At 39.0% G+C, this 18,209-nt stretch overlaps 1 long non-coding RNA gene across 8 annotated transcripts in view; it reads right to left on the bottom strand.

Annotated features, from left to right (window-relative positions):
- The window catches only part of LOC119695971, a 46,493-nt gene that overhangs the window by 11,268 nt on the left and 17,016 nt on the right, over positions 1-18,209 (bottom strand). For 5 of the 8 annotated variants that reach the window (XR_005255465.1, XR_005255469.1, XR_005255463.1 and 2 more), the window contains 2 exons: positions 16,671-16,799; positions 1,874-1,919 (listed from right to left, as the gene is read on the bottom strand). This is a non-coding gene — a long non-coding RNA (uncharacterized LOC119695971). Of the gene's footprint in view, positions 1-1,873; positions 1,920-16,670; positions 16,803-18,209 lie in introns of all 8 variants that reach the window. The other 3 variants (XR_005255468.1, XR_005255470.1, XR_005255467.1) reach the window with 1 other exon arrangement.

An 18,209-nucleotide genomic window follows, 5' to 3' on the forward strand; every position in this document is an offset into this window, starting at 1 on the left:
AATGTTGGATGAAATGCTCTGGGAAGATTTGGGTGTTGTGGTGAGATGTTTCCGTTTTTGTTTGAAGCTGTTGTCTTTCTTGGTATGTGTTGAAATTTATGGTCATTTTAAGAAGCAGTTAATATCCAAAATATTTCATGCTGTTGAAATAAAAAAGACTACATTGCATATTACTCTATGGTTTTGATCAACAAAAAGAATACAGCCAGATTTTCAGGACCGTGTGACCAGATTTTATACAGACAGCTACCTAATTTTTTTCCAAAACAAATGTCAATAAAAGTCTTAAAACTTTGTCCCAAAGCGTCTGCTACACATCTCACAATGCCTTATCTCAAGGCTAAAAACAAATTTTTTGAACAGTCTTCTTAAAGGCATATAAATGGCTTACACAAAATTTTAGATTTGGGTCAAGCATCTTAGTTCTCAGGCTAGGTCAAGGTTTTTGGATGGTCATTATGAGACCAAGAAGTTCCCTACCCAGCTCCTCTCATGTTGTGCTGCTGGTGGGTCCCTGCAACTGTAAATCAACTTTTTTAAGGGAAAAATAATTTAGAAAACCTGTAATAAAGACAAGGACTAGCTAAGATGGAGACCTTGAAAAATGTCTGTTTGGTTTTACCAAAATAAGTTAGATATCCAACTCCATTTGAGGACCCAGCATAAGGGGCCTGAAGTGTTATTTCAATAGAGTAACTCTGTTTGACAAAAACAAGTGCAAAGATAATCAGGTCCTAGAGACTCATTTCCTAAGGAAAAACAGTCATGCATTTAGAACAGAAATTTAAATAATATCTTGATTTTTTTCCATTATTTTAAATCCAGAAACCCCTCACAGCAGCAAAGTGGACTGGCCTCTTAGATCTTTGTATTCGTTGTAGTATTTCAATATCTCATTATCTAAGGTGTGGAAACATTTATGTGTGTATCTAGGACTGCATAAGATTCACAGATGCCACTTTTCTCAGCATTAGGTTTTTTAACCATTGCCTCAGTACGGTGCTAGTACAAATGCACCACTGAAGTCACATGTGAAATGTGTCTCTAAATTAGCAAACACACAAATCTCAGGAAGAGAGCAGAAACTCTGGCTACTTTTATTCATTAAAATTCCATGGTACTTTGCACAAGTGGAATGCTAATCTCAGAGCCTAAACTGAGAGCCAGTCCCACAAACCCTTCAAATGTTCTTAAAATAGCCTAAGGTTTGGTTTACAGTCCCAGATAACTGCAGATCCACAGTATTCTGTCGGTCCAAAATGATAGTTCTTTTTCCACTGGCTGCACTATTCTTTATTCACTCACTCCCTTTCACTGAAGCTTTGCTTTAAACTGCTGGGAACTTATTTCACATATTCCCTATTATGGCTGCATTTCATGAACAAGTGAGAGGATGTGGATGACAGCATGCAAAGCACCAGGAAAATATTTTTCCTCTTACTCTCCTTGCTAAGCTTGTTTCGATATTTCAACTCCTTGGTCTTCCAGTGGGTAGAAAAGGGGAAAGAAGGAGGCGCTTAATGTAAAAACCAATTGACTTGAATCTGAAAACACTTATGAATAAGTTCCACTTGACTCATAAAAGCAGTCATTTTTGAAAAATTGATTTGAAAAAGCCACTGCTTGCCAGGACACATAAGTGTAATGCCATTCCAGGCACGTAAGAATTTTCTTCTAGTAGTGCCAACATCTGCAGCAAGGTTGATGCCGACAGCTGTGATGTACTCATACAAGTACTCTCAAAGCTGGACAGGTTGGAAGACAAATTCTTTGTACAAGTAAAGATTGTGCTTTATATAAATACTTTATGATTATTATTACTATGTAGGCAGTATGAGTACTCTCAGGGGGAGAAAAATCACTTGTGGATTACCTTCTTGTGGATGAAGGTCTAGGTGGTTTCCAGTAGTCTGACAGCCCTGAAAATCAAAATAACAGTAAGAATCAGAATTAAACCAATTTCCAGTTCCTATGAATCTTCCAGAATGCAGCTATGTTTGTATAAATAATTAGTGAAGAATTCTTTCTGTTTATATCCAGCCAAGCTAGACAGAGCTGTTTCTGTGGGGAATAAACTGCTGTGTTCTTGATGCAAGCCAAGCATCCTATGAATTTTACAGTTCAAGGAAAAAATTCTGTTGGCCACAGGTTTGCTTGAGAAATCAGCATGTGGGACATGGGGTGCTGTGGTCAATGTAAAAACCACTGGTTAGCAAGTTTTTTCTCCTGAAGCATCTCTCCTTCTTATCATTTCCCTAGCTGTGAGTACTGTGTAGGTTATACTTCCTCTTAAGGCTTGCATTATGGAACCTGTTTGGTTTTGTTGTTAGAAAAGCAAACATCTTCAACATGGATTTTCTCATGAGCTGAAAAAACAATCATGTGGGTTGTTTTTAACAAATGACTTATTGACTTTGCTATTGAGAATGCTTAGCCTGAGGCACTCATCATTTGCATACCATGTCCCAAATAATTTCTGTTACTGTTAATTGAATATTCATATTTCAGTGTTCCTGATCCTGACCCTTATTTGTTTTGCATATTTTTGGTACTCAGTGGCATTAATTTTTCTGACAATATTATTATTATTGTTGTTGTTGTTGTTGTTGTTGTTATATTACTATTAAAATAATTATTTTGTTAAAGACATCCTGTCTGGCTGCAAAAACAAGTCTGCCTTTGTCTGTTTCGTGGAGACAAGTAGATTAATACAGAAAATAACCATGGTTAAAGAGGAGCACCAGTTTCCATTTTAAGCTCCTATAATTAAGTATTTAAATTTTTCTCACCTTTGCTTTCATGCTTTTAAATTTTGGGCTAAGCCTTTCGGTTCTTACCTTTGCTCCAAAAGTCTTTCCTAAGTGAAAGCTTGAAATTAACTAGAAATATATCCTTTTTTAAACATAACAGAAGTTTCATCAAAACCAGCTACTGTTGGTAGTTGAAATATGGCACGGAGCAACTTTCCAAGTATGTTTCCTTCAACTACAACAGAAAAATCTAATTAGAGTTTTGCCTTGATCAAGATGTTGACAGCTGTAGTCAGATCATTCTGAGCACAGACAGGGAATACTGTACTGAACATGCACAGATTAGACAGATGCTGAATGGGAGATGAGCAGAAGCAGTAACAGGTAAGAAGGGCTGTACCTGTTTTGATTAACCTCTGTAGGTCTCTTCTCCAGCAAGGAGAAATCCTACTGGGATGCCCTTCAAGCCATTATGCAGCTCTTGGTAATTATCAAAATGGCAATCCAAACTCAGGTGATGGATTGTATTCACACTGTCTGAAATTAAATTTTATTCAACCTTTGCACCTTTGTGGGCAGCAATATGACTTTCCATGAGCTAAGGAGATGTGGAATGAATTCAATTCTTCATAGATCTGAGACATTCCAGTTCTACTCTAACATAGACAAGCAGCTGTAGACATGTAGCCCACCAGTGTTATTTTATGAGTTTAGAGACTCTGAAGCCCAAAGGCAAAGTTTTTCTTCTGGGTCCTTCACTATTTTTTCTTTTACTCAGGGAAGATATATTTAAAAACTGAAACTATGGATGCTTAGGAACTTCATGATATGAGCTTAACAGTTGGTAACCAGTAAATCTCGCAGTGGTGTTCATGCCATAAAAACAATGCTCAAATAAAGTCATCAAAGATCAATTCATATACAATATGATAGGACACTTTTATTCGTGTCAAGCTCCAGTTTTTTCTACTTGTAATGCACACCTGGCTGCACACTGATACAACATGGTTCATGTGTGTGCATCCATCTATCTGTATGACATCCACTAAAAGAGTGGAATATCTGATATATCTGTAAAAAGAAAAACATTGAAGTGCTGCAGAGATGTGAATATGCCCATCAGAGTCCAGTGGAAGTTTATGAAAAGTACCCTGTTGAGAGAATTCATATTTCTGATCACTATTAATATTAAAATAGGTAGCAATGAAGGCAGGGTGGGCACTATAAAGCTGTCTAAAATAGGTAGGTACCTCTTTTTCAGCATCACAGAAATATCACTTCTGACTAGCGGTCTGTTAAACCTTTTGGGTGGCTGATTGAGCTTTCATACTGCCTTAGGTTGCAAATGCAAGATGTGGCCAGGGGTGTGTATTCTATTGTCATCTGTTAGAGGTGGGGCACTTTTCTTTATTTCTTCCTGGCCCCATCCTCCCTCAGGGGAGATATCTTCTGTTAAGGGGCCATTGAGTCTGACTGCATGACTGATAAAATTACATCATCCCATTGGGAGATGCTCTGCCCAGGGGGAGGAGCCAAGCATTCCTACCTGGATAGAATCTGAGACTTAGAACACCACAGGCAGCCTTTCCCACTGGATTCCCAGTGGAGCAGCTTTCTTTTCCATGGATTCCCAGAGGAAGATCAGGCCCATGTACACTACCACCGGACCTTCAGAGGAAAACTACACCCTTCTACGGGATCACTGCTTCAACAGAACCACATCTGTCACTCCAGGAGGACTGCAGCCAACATTTAATTGGACTGCTACCAACACCTTGACCCACAGGGTGTCAGGTCAGATTTTTGACTCTGTCAGTGTTGTTATGTATTTTTATTTTTCCTGCATTTTTACTTTTCCTAATAAACAACTGTTATACCTACTCCCATATCTTTGCAAGAGACCCTCCCTTAATTTCAAAATTATAATAATTTGGAGGGAAAAAGTTTACATTTTCCATTTCAAGAGACACTCCTGCCTTCCTTAGCAGACACCTGTCTCTTCAAACCAAGACACATACCCATGTTGCTCACAAGCAAGTTGGAAATGTCAGCATAAGACACCGGGAAAACAATCATGCAAAAATTCAACAGGAAGAATGGGTGTCCTGAAAGGATCACCTTTTCTGCAGGCATTGCTATTTTCCTGCTGTAGTCCACTTCAGGCTTACAGAAGTGACTACACTGCCATTCTCTAACATTTGTGTGATGTTTGTCATCTTAAAGCTGTAAGAATACTTCAAGAATATTACACTTTTTTTTGGTGGACAATCACTGCACATCTCTGAAGATAAAAGTTAATATAACCTCAAAAACATCAAATTAAAGGCTGCAGTGAAGCTTTGTCATGTTCTTGTTTGGGTAGTAAACTCTTCTGGCCTTGATCCACGAAATGTCTTCCTACGCCAGAAAAAGAGCCCACTGCCATAATGTGTCTGTCTTTGCACAGATCAGATCGCAAGATTAGAGACCTGATGTGGTTTCAAAACAAGGTCAGAATGTGGTCTTATGTGAGACCTTAGTCAGCCCAGTTGAAACCAATGGGGCTGTGGGATTGAAAAAGAATAACTCACAAATGAGAAAGATGAATTTCCACTTTGATCTTTCACATTCTTTATAATCTGTGTATTCACGTATTGAAAACGGGATGCAATTTTATATTTTATAGTTTGAAACATCTAGAATCAGCATAATTTATGCAGGATCCCACATGCCTGTTAAGTAGCCAGAATGCTTTTCACAAGGAGAAAGCATATATAAAGACGAATCTATATATGTATGTGTGTAACGAACGGACCAAATTTGCTGAGAATAACTTACTGGAGAGGAGCTCTAGCTTTGACATTTTACACCAGTTTGCAGGACTCCAGAGGACAACTTTTTGTCGTCTTGTGTCAATAATTAAGAGGGATTTTGAAATCAATTTAATTTCTTTTCCTGTTTTTAAGTAAACCCAGAATGGAAGTTTGCTGTGATGATGGGAAAGCATTAACCCAAGGTTTCTAAAAGGCCAAACTCAGCAATGTATCAAGACACAGAAGAGTGTAAACAAGTTATGTTTGTGACTATACAGTGCAAGGAATATGTGCAGGGACCCCTCTTTCCCTGCTGCAGTGAGTCTAGAAGTCTGGAAAGACCAAAGTCCATCTAGTATTAAATCTAACCAAGGATATCAAGGATGAAAAAAGGGCTTTTTCAAATCTATAACTAACAAAAGGAAAACAAATGATAACTATTGGTAAATGGAGGGCACTCTGGTAATGGAGGACACAGAGAAGGCAGAGTTATTGAATGTCTTCTTTGCATCTGTCTTCACCAATAACATCAGACCCCAGGGATCTCTAAGCCAGGAGACCAGGGTGTATGAATGTCAGGAGGAAGATCTTCCTTCACTGCAGGAGGATGGTGTCAGAGAGCACCTAAATAAATTTCACATCCACAAGTCCACAGGCCATGATGGGACGCATCCATGAGTGCTGAGAGAGCTGGCAGACATCATAAATAGGCCTCTCATGATCATCTTTGAGAGGTCATGGAGATCAGGAGAGGTGCCTGAGGACTGGAAGTAAACAAATATCATTCCAGTCTTCAAAAAGAGCAAGAAAGAGAACAAAGGGATCTACCATCCAGTCAATGTCACCTCAATCCCTGGAAAGAAGATGGAGTGCTTTTTTCTGGAGGCCATGTCTACCAACATGGAAGACATAAATGTGATCAGGAGTAGTCAGCAAGGATTCACTGAAGGTAAATCATGCTTGACCAACCTGATTGCCTACTACAATGAAAAAAATATCCAGATGGATGAGGAGAGAGCAGTAGATTTTGTTTGCCCTGACTTTGATAAGGCTATCTCTCGTAATATCTTTATTAGAAAACTCAAGAAGTATAGGGTGGATGAATGGACACTTCGGCTAGGTTGAGAACTGACTGAGTCCAGATTCCAGAGTCAGATTCCTGAGTCAGATTACAGAAAGTTGTGATCGGTGGTACAGAGTTTATATGGAGTTCTGTCACTAGAGGTGTTTCCCGGGGTTCTGTACTGGGTCCAGCACTGTTGAACTCGTCAATGACTTGGATGAAGGCGCAAATGCCTCCTCAGCAAGTTTGCAGATAATACAAAGCTGGAGGAAGTCACTGATGCCTCAGAGAGTTGTGCAGGCCTTCAGAAGGACTTTCATAGACTGGGCAGATGGGCAGAGAAGAACCTTCTGAAATTCAAAAAGCGTAAATGCGGGGTCCTGCATCTGAGGAGGAATAACCCCAGGCACCAGCACAGGCTGACCTGCTGGGAAGCAGCTCTGAGGAGACGAACCCAGGGATCCTGTTGGACGGCTAGCTGTACATGAACCAGGAGTGTGCCTTTGTGGCCAGGAAGGCCAAAGGAATGCTGGAATGTATTAAGAGGAGAATTGCCAGCAGGTCCAGGGAGGTGATCCTGCCTCTCTGTTTAGCCCTGGTACCACCCCATTTGGAGTACTGTGAGCAGTTCTGGGCCCCTGAGTACAAGAGAGACATGGAGCTGCTGGGGCAGGTCCAGCAGAGAGCAAAGTTGGTCAAGGGTCTGGAGGATGTCTCATATGACATAAGACCGGGGGAGCTGGGCCTTGAGAAGAGGTGACTGAGAGGGGATGTCATGGATGTATATAAATATCTGTACACATGGATGTGTATAGATATTTAAAGTAAGGGTATCAAGAGGATGCATCTGGGCTCTTCTCAGTGGTGCAAACCAATAAAACAAGAGGCAATAGACAGAAACTGATGCACACAAAGTTCCACCTAAACATTTGGAAGAACTTCTTTGCTATGAAGGTGACAACACTCTGAAACAGATTGCCCAGAGAGGACGTGGAGTCTCCCTCACTGGAGATATTCCACAACCACCCAAGAAAGATTAAAAGAAATTGACACTAGCCCAAGAAATAATACTGATCTCCAATTAATGTTCAAGGTTGTCACCAAGCAAATGGCAAATTAAGGAAGCAGAACAAAATGTTTCTGCTTCAATGGTAGAATGTGAGTATATGTAAATTGCGCATTAGTATTACGGAGTCTTGTGATCCTTCTGTGTTTCTCTTCGCAGCCGTGGGATGAGGGGGTGATCACCGGTATGAAATGAATAGTCACTGTGGCATCAGAGCTGGAATCTGTCATACATGAAAATTGGTGTGAATAGCACAGTCTTATAGCCATAATAACAAAGGAACATTATGTTCTTATTGGGTAAAATTACACAAAGATAAGAATAAGGCAAAACCACTCAGTTCTTAGGATGTATTTAAATTTAATTTGATGCTTCATATAGCTTAAGTTATCATCTTAAAATTTTTTGTTGTCTTTTTGTCTGTTCAGTTTTTTAAAAAGCTAAATTTTAAAAAAAAGGATAGTTGGATATTTGTGAGTTTGTTTCAACTCTGTCTAAATATTCAGTGAGTTACTAGTGGTAATTTATTAGCTTAGAAAGCCAGGGTACTCAGGAACTCAGTATTTTGTGGTGTGTAGCCTTCGTTGTAGATTGTTCTGATGGAGTAGGCACAGTACTTTCCATAACGCACAACACACAAACAAGCCCTACCACAACTTATTTTAGGTCAATACTTTAATACTTTTTTACTGAAACCAAATTTGAGCTAAGACAATATCTGCCAGCATAGGAAGAGGTTGCAATGATTCAATCTAGAAAAATATTTATACTTGATCAAGATACAGTTCTTTGAAAAGATGTTAATTATATAGTCCCCTTTTTCCCCCTTCAAAGAGACAAATTATAGAGTCAATTAATCAAAGCAGAAGTTGCAATCACTAGCATGCTTTTCTGTCAGCCTTGTCAATTTCAACAGATGTGTAGACTGCAAACCACCAGCTGAGCCTCAGGGCAGGTTAAAGAGAAGTTTACACTAAATTCTGTGTATGGTGCTGATTGTTGGAGTGATCAATTGGTCTTTGTGATTGCATCACACAATAGAGACTTTCAGGTAAGAGCTAATCTTTCTTGTAAGAAAAGCATTGTTTTAGCAACACAGCTTGAGTATGTTACCTTTCCATATGCCTTTTGGTAGCATGTTGATTTGAGGAATTTATGACTTTAGAAGCTTGAGACAAAGGACATGATGTCCAATTAAGAAATTTACAAATTGTACTTGGAAATCTTCCCCAACTTGCATCAAACCAAATTTGCACTTGTCACTATCAGGGCAACAATTTTGCCTGGTTTTGCCATAATTGACCCTTGCAGTGTTGTATAACTTGATGTGTAGAAATAGTCAGGTTTTCACTCCATAATGCACATGCATGTAGCCAAAATAAATTTGAAATACATTTATTAACCTTTGACCACAAGCCAGAAACACAAAAGAAACTAGAAAGAATCCTAGTGAGTATAATAATCTCTCTTGAGACAAACCTTAGTATATCAAGCCCAGCCTAAAATCTCTCCTTAGAGCTCTTAGTACACCTAGCCTAATTCTTTGGCAGTAAATTTTTAAGGCTATTCAGAAACACAGGATGAAGCTACTATCTGCAGCCTAGGCTTCGTGCTGTCTCTCTCAGCCACTGTCATACATGAAATGACATCACAGGCTTTTGAATCTTCATGTCTTTTGGAAAATGCATGAGTACTACCAGATACTACTGAAATTTTAGCACTGAAGACATCTAATTAGTTGCATACGCTTATGCATCCTATAAAATACTATAAGTCTTTATTTTTGTTTTACAGGGACTTCAGTTTTATACTGTTCATTGAAATATCTAGCTGTAAAAGATGTTTGGGATTCAACTCGCCCAAATTGACTGTCTAAAAGGTAGATCCTGCCATCTAGAAGTATTTATTTACCTTCATGGATATTAAAGGTTGGGAAATAAAGAACAGTACAGCAGAGCTGGTGTCTTCATTTCAGTTTGGGTACCCAACCAACTCCTTTTCCTTTAAAAGAGATTTCTCATACTGGGGAAGACAAGAGAAGTGTGTTGTAGGTCTCTTGCCTTCTCTCCTTTTTTTCAACTGTTAACTTTGTTCAAAGTTTGCAGCTGTAAACAGTTTAGAACTAGAGAGCAGTATGAGAAATATAAGACGAGGGACCGCCTAACTTCTATGCTGTAGAAGTTAGTTTGCTTCATGTAGGAAATGGAGCTTCAAGGGTCACCATGAAGCACAGATCCTTTTTGAGCTTCCATCCTTGTGTGAGAAAATGATATTAAGTCTGGCATATGGGTTCACATCCTAGCTATGTGATCAGTATGGGAAGTGGACTACTGCTTTGTTGCCATATTTTCTCATTATCTTCAGAGCCACTTTGGAAATCAAAGTGACCAACTTTCATCTGTTATTCAAAATTTCTTTATTCCAGGCTATTTGTGTCTGCATGTGTAAATCAAAAAAGTTGTTGCCGCCACATAGGAGCCACACATTAGACTCTATGGCTCCAATATCAAGATTGAAAAAATAATTTCTCTTTTTCCAGGCAGAAAAGTAATTTTAAGTAAGTCATTCATTTAAAAAGCTGTCTGCTACAAAGTACTCAGTTGCAGATATCTTCCATAATTTTTTGCTTGTGAATGTTTCAGAAGCGAAACCAGATTTACAAAAAAAGTCTAGAGAGATAAAAAATAAATAAAGTAACCTACTTTTAAAGCATCTTGGGAAATCCTTAGCCCTGAGATGATACCTGTCTCTGTTCTGCAACAATTCAGATCTATACATGTGTCCCTCAAGCTGACATCCAGCCCCATCTCTCCAAAAGCATCCAGTGCTGTCTCCTGCACTGATGGAGTTTTATTAGTGACTCACAGATTAGGGTTGATCCTCTGATGTTTTGGGTGAATGTCTAAAATAACACTTTATGCAAAGCCTGGCACTGGCATTTCGAAGCCATCTCACCCAGCTTTGTTTTCTTCTTACGTTCTGTCTCAGCTCAAAAAAATATGCTATCATAGAAATTAAACACGTCCACGACAAAGATGGAAAAGACACATATAAAAGTGATTATAAGCTTGGGTCCAGAACTGCTCACGGACCTGCTCACAAGTCTTACAGCAAAATTAACAAATTGCTCTGGTTGGAAAGTACTTGCTCCCCCTGAGGCACAATTTCCTGAAATTTTAGTATGAGAGACACCTAAATGGTTGTGTATACTTACACATACATTAATGAAGGACGATAGATGAAGAGCCAGGCTGAGAATTCAGTGTTCAAGTGATCTGTCTCACTGTAGCATTGGCCACCTCCCCCAAGAGGAGACAAGCAGGGAGATTCTCCCTGGATGCTCACCTCGGGTAAATCTCACTGCTTTGAGTGTGAAGAAAAGGGTAAAGGTTCTTAATCCACAGTCCCCCAGCTTCACTTTCAGTGACAGCTGTGGGAAACTGTCATGTGTTCTATCAAAATTCACAAAATCCTACATCCACAGCACAGACATATCTAACTGTACATATGAAAATATCTATCTTGTTCATTTCAGACTTTTTTTTTGTATTCAGATAGGAAAATGCAAGAAAGGATGGAGCTTAAGTAGCTAAAATATTAGAAAACTCTAAAACATCAGGATGTTGCTCTGAAACTTTCTGACTTCCTCATTATGGTAAATTGTATCTGTATGGGTTCAGTTTGTTGGTTTTTTTTTTTTTCCCTTTTTCTCAGATTATTCAGGGTAACACTTCTATTGGCATTAACTAATACCATACAAGCCAAAAGACAACTAGTGGGTAAACAGCAAAGCCTGTCTTTTCTCAGACACTTGTAGAGATCTGCTTGAGATTTTGCTGCCTTTTAGTTGTGATGGCTTTTTGCTTTGCTGGTGTCAAACAAGGGACATCACAAGTATGATTAACAAACCTCAGCCACACTGACACCTTTAAAGCAAAGGTGGCTCATGGCTACACTATTGCTTATTGTATGAGAAGCTTGTTAATGCTTTTATGTGTCAAGTTCAGGCCACAGGATGAGTGTGCACCTGTTTGTACAAAATGTCAATATCTGTCCACAATAGCTTGTATTTCACACACTAGAAAACAGCACAAATCTAGGCTCAGTAACAACAACTACAACAGAAATAAGTTAATTTTGGAAGTAATCTGAGAATTTCAAGCTCAGTTTCTTCCTTCACTTCATTCTACCCAACTCATCCACAGCGCAGCCCTACTAATTCTAAGGGGATTCCACCAGAGGTGAAATCAGGTTGCACACAGTTTTCCAAGTGCTGAAGCAACAAGAACTGCACATGTCCCTGACAGAAGTAAGGCTGACACCAGCTCATTGAATCAGCACTCACTGCTTTCTTCAATGAAGATCCAAGTAAAGCTTTATTTGTGGGAAAGGAATCATTCTTCACAACAGTATTTCTTACCTACAAGGTTAAGCAGTAAGTGAGTTTCACTCCTTAGATGAGATGCTCAGACTTCCAAAATGCTTATTTGCTTTCTTTGACTTTGGTTCCCCCAACTTCAGATTTGCTCAGTGAAAATAAGGGACAGAGATCTGAAATTAAGTAATTGTTTGATAGGTCCTTGCTAACTCTTTTAAAGTGCTGTGCAGCTGCTGATGTGTGTTTGTACTGGCACTGTGAAGGGGAGTCTTGGGAATAAGGAATCTGATTTCAGAGAAACTAGACTCAGCTTCAAACACGAGTAACTCTCCCCAGCTGATAGAACGTTTACTAAAGGAAAACAATGATGAAGTAAGAAGAACACGACCAATATCTTATATTACTCCTCTGCAATGCTTTTCAAAACTTTGTTCTCATCTGATTATGCATTCTGTTTCTAAAATCTCTTTTGGTGATTTTGCCTTTTCTGTAAGTTTAGGTGTATGATTGTAGATTTCACTGTGAGGCCATGTTACATCAATGCACAGTATATTCACTTCTAAAGCAGGGGAGGGGAGGAGGCAGGATGAGGAGGGAAACCTCCTGTAATTAAAAAAATACGTCAAGCTCTGTCCAGAATAGGAAACCTATTTAAGGTGCATTAGAAAAAATAATTAATATAGTTTAAAAAGTTATTATTCTCTAATTATGAGGCAGCCCATAGTTTTCTTCACTGATGCTATAGTATTTACATAATAGAGTTAATCTAGTTTGACCATGTTTGGCCTGGGAGCAGCTGGTTGAAGTAAGACCTTAGGCCACTAAAATATGTGCTCAGAAATTCAAGAAAAGACTGAAAATTGCAGAGTGCAAGAGGTTATGCTGAAAACTTGTGTGCTTCAAAATTTACTTTTTCAAAGAAACAAGAGGAAAAGAAGCAGTCCACCTTACTTTCTACCTGATACCAATTTCATGGCTTACCTTTAGAAGACCAGGTCCAGATTCTGACAGCTGTGGATCTAGACCTTCCTATGTGAAAATTCCAGGACTGAACTAAATCAATATACATACACCAGTTATGTCATTCCAACTTACACCAACTAAAGGTCTGTATATGAACGGACCTCCCAATGCATGTTATTAACACATGATAAGATTTCTGCTGTTCATTCGTAGAAGCATTTTCTTTTTTTCTCTGAACTTTCCAAGCACAATTTCCTGTCACTAATTCCTGTCACTAGGATGGGAAGGTTCTGTGAAAGTTGTTCTTTGAGCAGGAAGAGACCATCGCCATTATTGTTTAGTTATTCTGAGTGTAAGATGGATGAAATGTCAGAAATAATTCCACAGGCTGCTGATGTCTAATCCCAGAGAACAAAAATCTGTATTTGAAATCCCTCTGCAGGTTTAATTTGCCCAAATGAACCCTTGTTGCAATGTCTTTTGTTGCTTTTGCCAACAGTAATAAAGTAATGTGACAAATTATAAAACAAGAGTAAAGGGACTCTGGAATTATTAAATATCATTCACAACTGAATTTAGCTGATATTTATATATTTATATTGGTAGAAAGAGTTTTCTTTGGTCTTGGGCGCTTAAGGCCATGAACGCCTTTGGACTGCAAAAACTTCAGTAATACCTGAGGGCACAAGAACACTCAGGAATCCGGTGTTCGATGCTCAGCTCATTCTGGTGGGTGTAACTACAGTGGGACTGTTTCTCCAGATTTGACAATGTGAGATAACGAGTCTGGTAGCAAGGCAAGACCTTTCTATGTTTTCGTAACAGTAAAACAACATATTCAGCAGCAAACAGAAAACCAGTTGGTCTTCTCACCCCTAGGGTCACATTAAGAGGCTAGAAGGGCAGCCTTCCTCAGGAATGGGAAAATTTAGATGGCTCAAGAGACCAGCAAAAAAGAGATCAGAGAGGAAAAGACTATATAAATTTAAATGAAATTCTGATTTGACATTTACTACAGACAGTAAATAACTATTGACTTAATATAATGAGAGAGTTAGTCTTCCCTTAACTTCTATGGCCTCCCAGACACTAAAACCAATTATAAAACCTTGACAGTTATTTTAAGATCTGCCTGTACTTATTAATTTCTACATAACTAAGTCCAGGAAGAGGAGGAAGCATAACTAAGTCCAGGAAGAGGAGGAAGCAGAGCCCAACCCTGAAATGCTCCCTGATTTTCCAAGCATCATTGTGCTCCTAATAACAGAGTGCAGGGGAAAGGTTTATCCTCAGCCTGCATGAAATGACACATAGAGAATTTGACAGATGTCCATCTCTCCCACTGCATTATTGGTATGAGGTTATTCTGCAAAGACCTTTGTTGTCAGCTCACTCCTGTTGCAAATAGGAGTGCACTTATAATGGAAAACTACATCCCCACTGTTGTGGATTTCCTCTTACGGAAATGGCTCCAACATTTCATTCCTAGCTGGATGGTCAGATTATGCTTCTCCTTTTATTTGCCAGGGCTGAATTTTAATTATAGGGTAAAAATGCTAATGTAAGAAGTATAAGTATCACTCAACTTTGTAAAATCCCTATTCCATCTAAGCAATAAAACAGCTGCTCCCCTGGAACAGAAATAATGCAGAGGTGTGTATTATATTTTAGTGACTTCTTTTATTGTCTTTTTTTCAGTAAGGAAGATAAGTACAGACCCTGGATAAAAAGAGGAGTGCTTCACAAGGTGCTTGACTAGACAGAGTTACACAGGATTCACTTGGTATTAAGAGGTAAGCTATTCTATAAAAGGGTTTGATATAATATTCTACCTATTGTAGTTTATGGTTATTTTCATTATGCATATACTTGTGTAATTCTTTTCGGATCCTACTAATCTCTTTACCTAAGTTATACCTAGTAGTAATTAGTTCAACAGGTTAATTGCAGCTTTTGTTTGGGAAAAAAGAGAGAGAGAGAGAAAAGGAAAATAAAAGCTTCCTTTGATTACATTTTTTTCCTCCTTTCCACTTCATTACTTTCATGATTGGATAAACAAAGAACCTGTTTTACCTTCTCAGTACAAATCCTTATCTCAAAGAGTGCTATTTTATATTCCTTCTTACTCATTTCTGTCAATTTAATAGTCCCAATATCTTCAATTTCTATTCAACAAAAACATGTGTGTTCCATATGTTTTTTGCAAGGCACAGTTCATGTGGGTCAGCAGAAAATGGTGAAACCATGTCACTGTGTCATCCCAAGACTGTGTATGCTTACACGAGGGAGTCTTTAAATAAACAGAAATTATCCCGGGAGCAGAGAGTGCAACTGAAAGGATTCCCTGACCTCTGAAGCCATGAGCTCCCTTTCATCTTCGCTCACTGGCTTGTGGGTTGACTAGAGCCTTTTCTCTAAAGGGCAGGAGACAAGGGTCTGAGAAGTTCAAGGCAGAAGGGAAAATGGGACCCATGTGTCCCTCTTCCTCTGTGACAGCTCTCACAATAGGGCTATTGCACTACAAGAAGAGGGCAGGCACTATCACTTTCTGTCCTCTTCCCGAAGTATTTTAACAGAAAACAGTGTTTCCCTTCTTAGTTTGATGAGAAACAAACAAAAAACAGCCTATAAGACATAGACTCATTAAGTTATTTGTCTACTGAGTGAATAGATGTTTCTGTCTGCTGTTTTGAACATGTTTTGAGGGGCAGGGTAGGAAACGAGAACTGCTCACTCAGCATTGTGGATTGCATGCTGGAGCCACCTGCACGGTATCAGCTTTGGAGGCACATCAGTCCGGGATCACTTCAGTGTCTTCAGAAGTCAGCAACCCAGAGCTCTACCTCTCTTACACAGTAACGGGCTGATCTGTCACCTTCACCAGCAGAAAAAGGAGTCTAGACTGCCAAACATTTTGAAGGTTAAAATAGAGTAAAATCCAACTATTCTGTAGTTTTCAAGGCAATAGGGCAAACTGAAGCTTCAAAATCAGACTTAATACCCTAGAAAGGAAATACAGACCTGAATTTCCATTTTTAAATTATTATTATGATGCAATTTGGGGGCCACCAACATGGTTTTTAACCTGAGCATCTTCAGCTCATACTAGAACCTCTGTTGTTAGCTTTGCCTAATAACAATGCATTTCAGCATGGTGTTCAATTATTTGGCATGTAGAGATGAGTTGTAACTATTTGTAGTACTTCAGGACTTACTGGTAAACCTTATGGCAAAGTTTCTTTGGATCAATGGATGAAGAGATACAGAACGCCTCATTCTTTGCTGCCGAGGTCTTCAGTCCAGATAGTAATTTCACTGAGAACATGAAAAAGTGACAGGAACTCCCAAACCATATCAAAACACTGCCACATCAAGCATGATTTGGATGACCCAAAGTGTTCCCAAAACAGCTTCCTCACAAGACTAACTCCACAAATACCAGGAAAATTGAATTCAATTGAGCAGTTATTCAGCTTTGCTGTGTTTTGCTGAAGTCCAATTCCTTTTTCTAATTTTAACTGTGCTTTTATTTGGATTTAATGCATGTTTGAAAGAGTTTATTAGTCTGTGTCCTCACCTGATGGGGGAGACCAAGACCATACTACGATACGATTCCATGTGGAGGAATTGTGCTGTGACACCTGAGGAGCAGGTTTACCTTTGTAAGTGCAATTGATAACACAGTTGGGTAAGGCTGGAGGCTGCAGACTGCTCCTCTTTTTCAGGCCAAAGACATGTCAGTCTCGGAGTTTGTGTAAACGATCTGTGAATCATGATCTCTCTTGCTCTGCTTGAAAAGCAAAATAGTTTTTTTGTTCAGTTAAGGAGAATTTTAACGAATTCAGTGTTTACACATTAAAAATCAAAGTTACATCTTTTTTTTTTTTTAATGACCTTTTTCAATAAGGTGGAACCCCTTTTACAGTAATCACTATCAATAAGGCACACAACGAGAAAAGGTAATAAGGGTTAGATAGTTTGTTCTCTGCTTGCAGTGGGTTGTAAACGCCAACAGCTCCTAAGTCTTCAAAGTCCCTTGCAAATGCTGGACAACCATCACTCTTCTCCCCACCTCACAAAGGCACATCCCTTAAGGCTTCAACTACAATCAGGTGACGTTTTAAATGCCTCAAATGCCTCATGTAAGGCCTGGAAGCCTAGCTACATGGATACTCTCACAACATAATCTGAGTAAGTTCCTCCTGGACTGGTAGCAGCAAGTGATTCTCAAGCACCTCCCTTATGGAAAAGGAAGCACTATACTCTCTGAAGAGCACAGCCAGCAAGTGTGACAGAGACAGAAACAAACTTGTAGAGCACTTGAAACCCATCCTCACAGTCAGGTCATAATGCCTTTATGAAACGCTAAAAATATCACTAAAATTCTAGCTTTAGTAGCTTTATCTTAACTAAAGTTACTTTCTAATGCTGCAGCATTTGTGAATTACACCATAAGTACTGCAATGATTACTTGCAAAGTTTATAAGCACATTATTTTTGTCATAACTAACCACAAATCTCAACTAGCCTGGTTAACATGATCTACTACAGAATATTTTCTAATGGAACATCTGTGCCAGAGAGGAAAATGCTCCTATAGCAGCAGAGAGCTGTGGGGTTGTTGTGAAGAAGACCATGACTGAAAATTAATCCTGTGAGTACCCCTGATATAACGTATGGATCCAGCAGAACAAATAAATCTCTTTTAGCTGACAAGCGCTGCTTTAAAGATCTTGACTCTGGCAGCTGTCAGTGCCCCTTTCTGATGATGACCACAAAGGACCAAGCCAGGCAGGGAATATGTGGGCATCCTGAAGGAAGGATAACCACCTGCCCCTGGTTTCACATGGAGAAGCTGGGCTGCTCCAGTCATCCTTAGGAAGTGTTATGTATCTCCAAGGGATTGTTAATGAGGCATTTCAGATTCTTTAAGAACCACAAAGTCAAAATATGCTGTCCAGTTATCCCACTAAAGGCATAGCCTAGCTTGACCCAAAAACTGGAATCAAATCCTTTCATCTTCTGACCCTGATATATTTCATTTCTTTGCACTAAAAAATGAACTAGAAAGAGATGCAAATTTTTATGGCACTAAGCATTTCTTTCATTTTCTTTCCATGTCTTACTACTCAATACAAGCACGACATACACTGTTAGATGGGCCCGTTAATTTCAGTATCTCACTAGACCTTTAAAA

This window comes from Motacilla alba, chromosome Z (genome assembly GCF_015832195.1).
Source record: "Motacilla alba alba isolate MOTALB_02 chromosome Z, Motacilla_alba_V1.0_pri, whole genome shotgun sequence".
Lineage (NCBI taxonomy): Eukaryota > Metazoa > Chordata > Aves > Passeriformes > Motacillidae > Motacilla > Motacilla alba.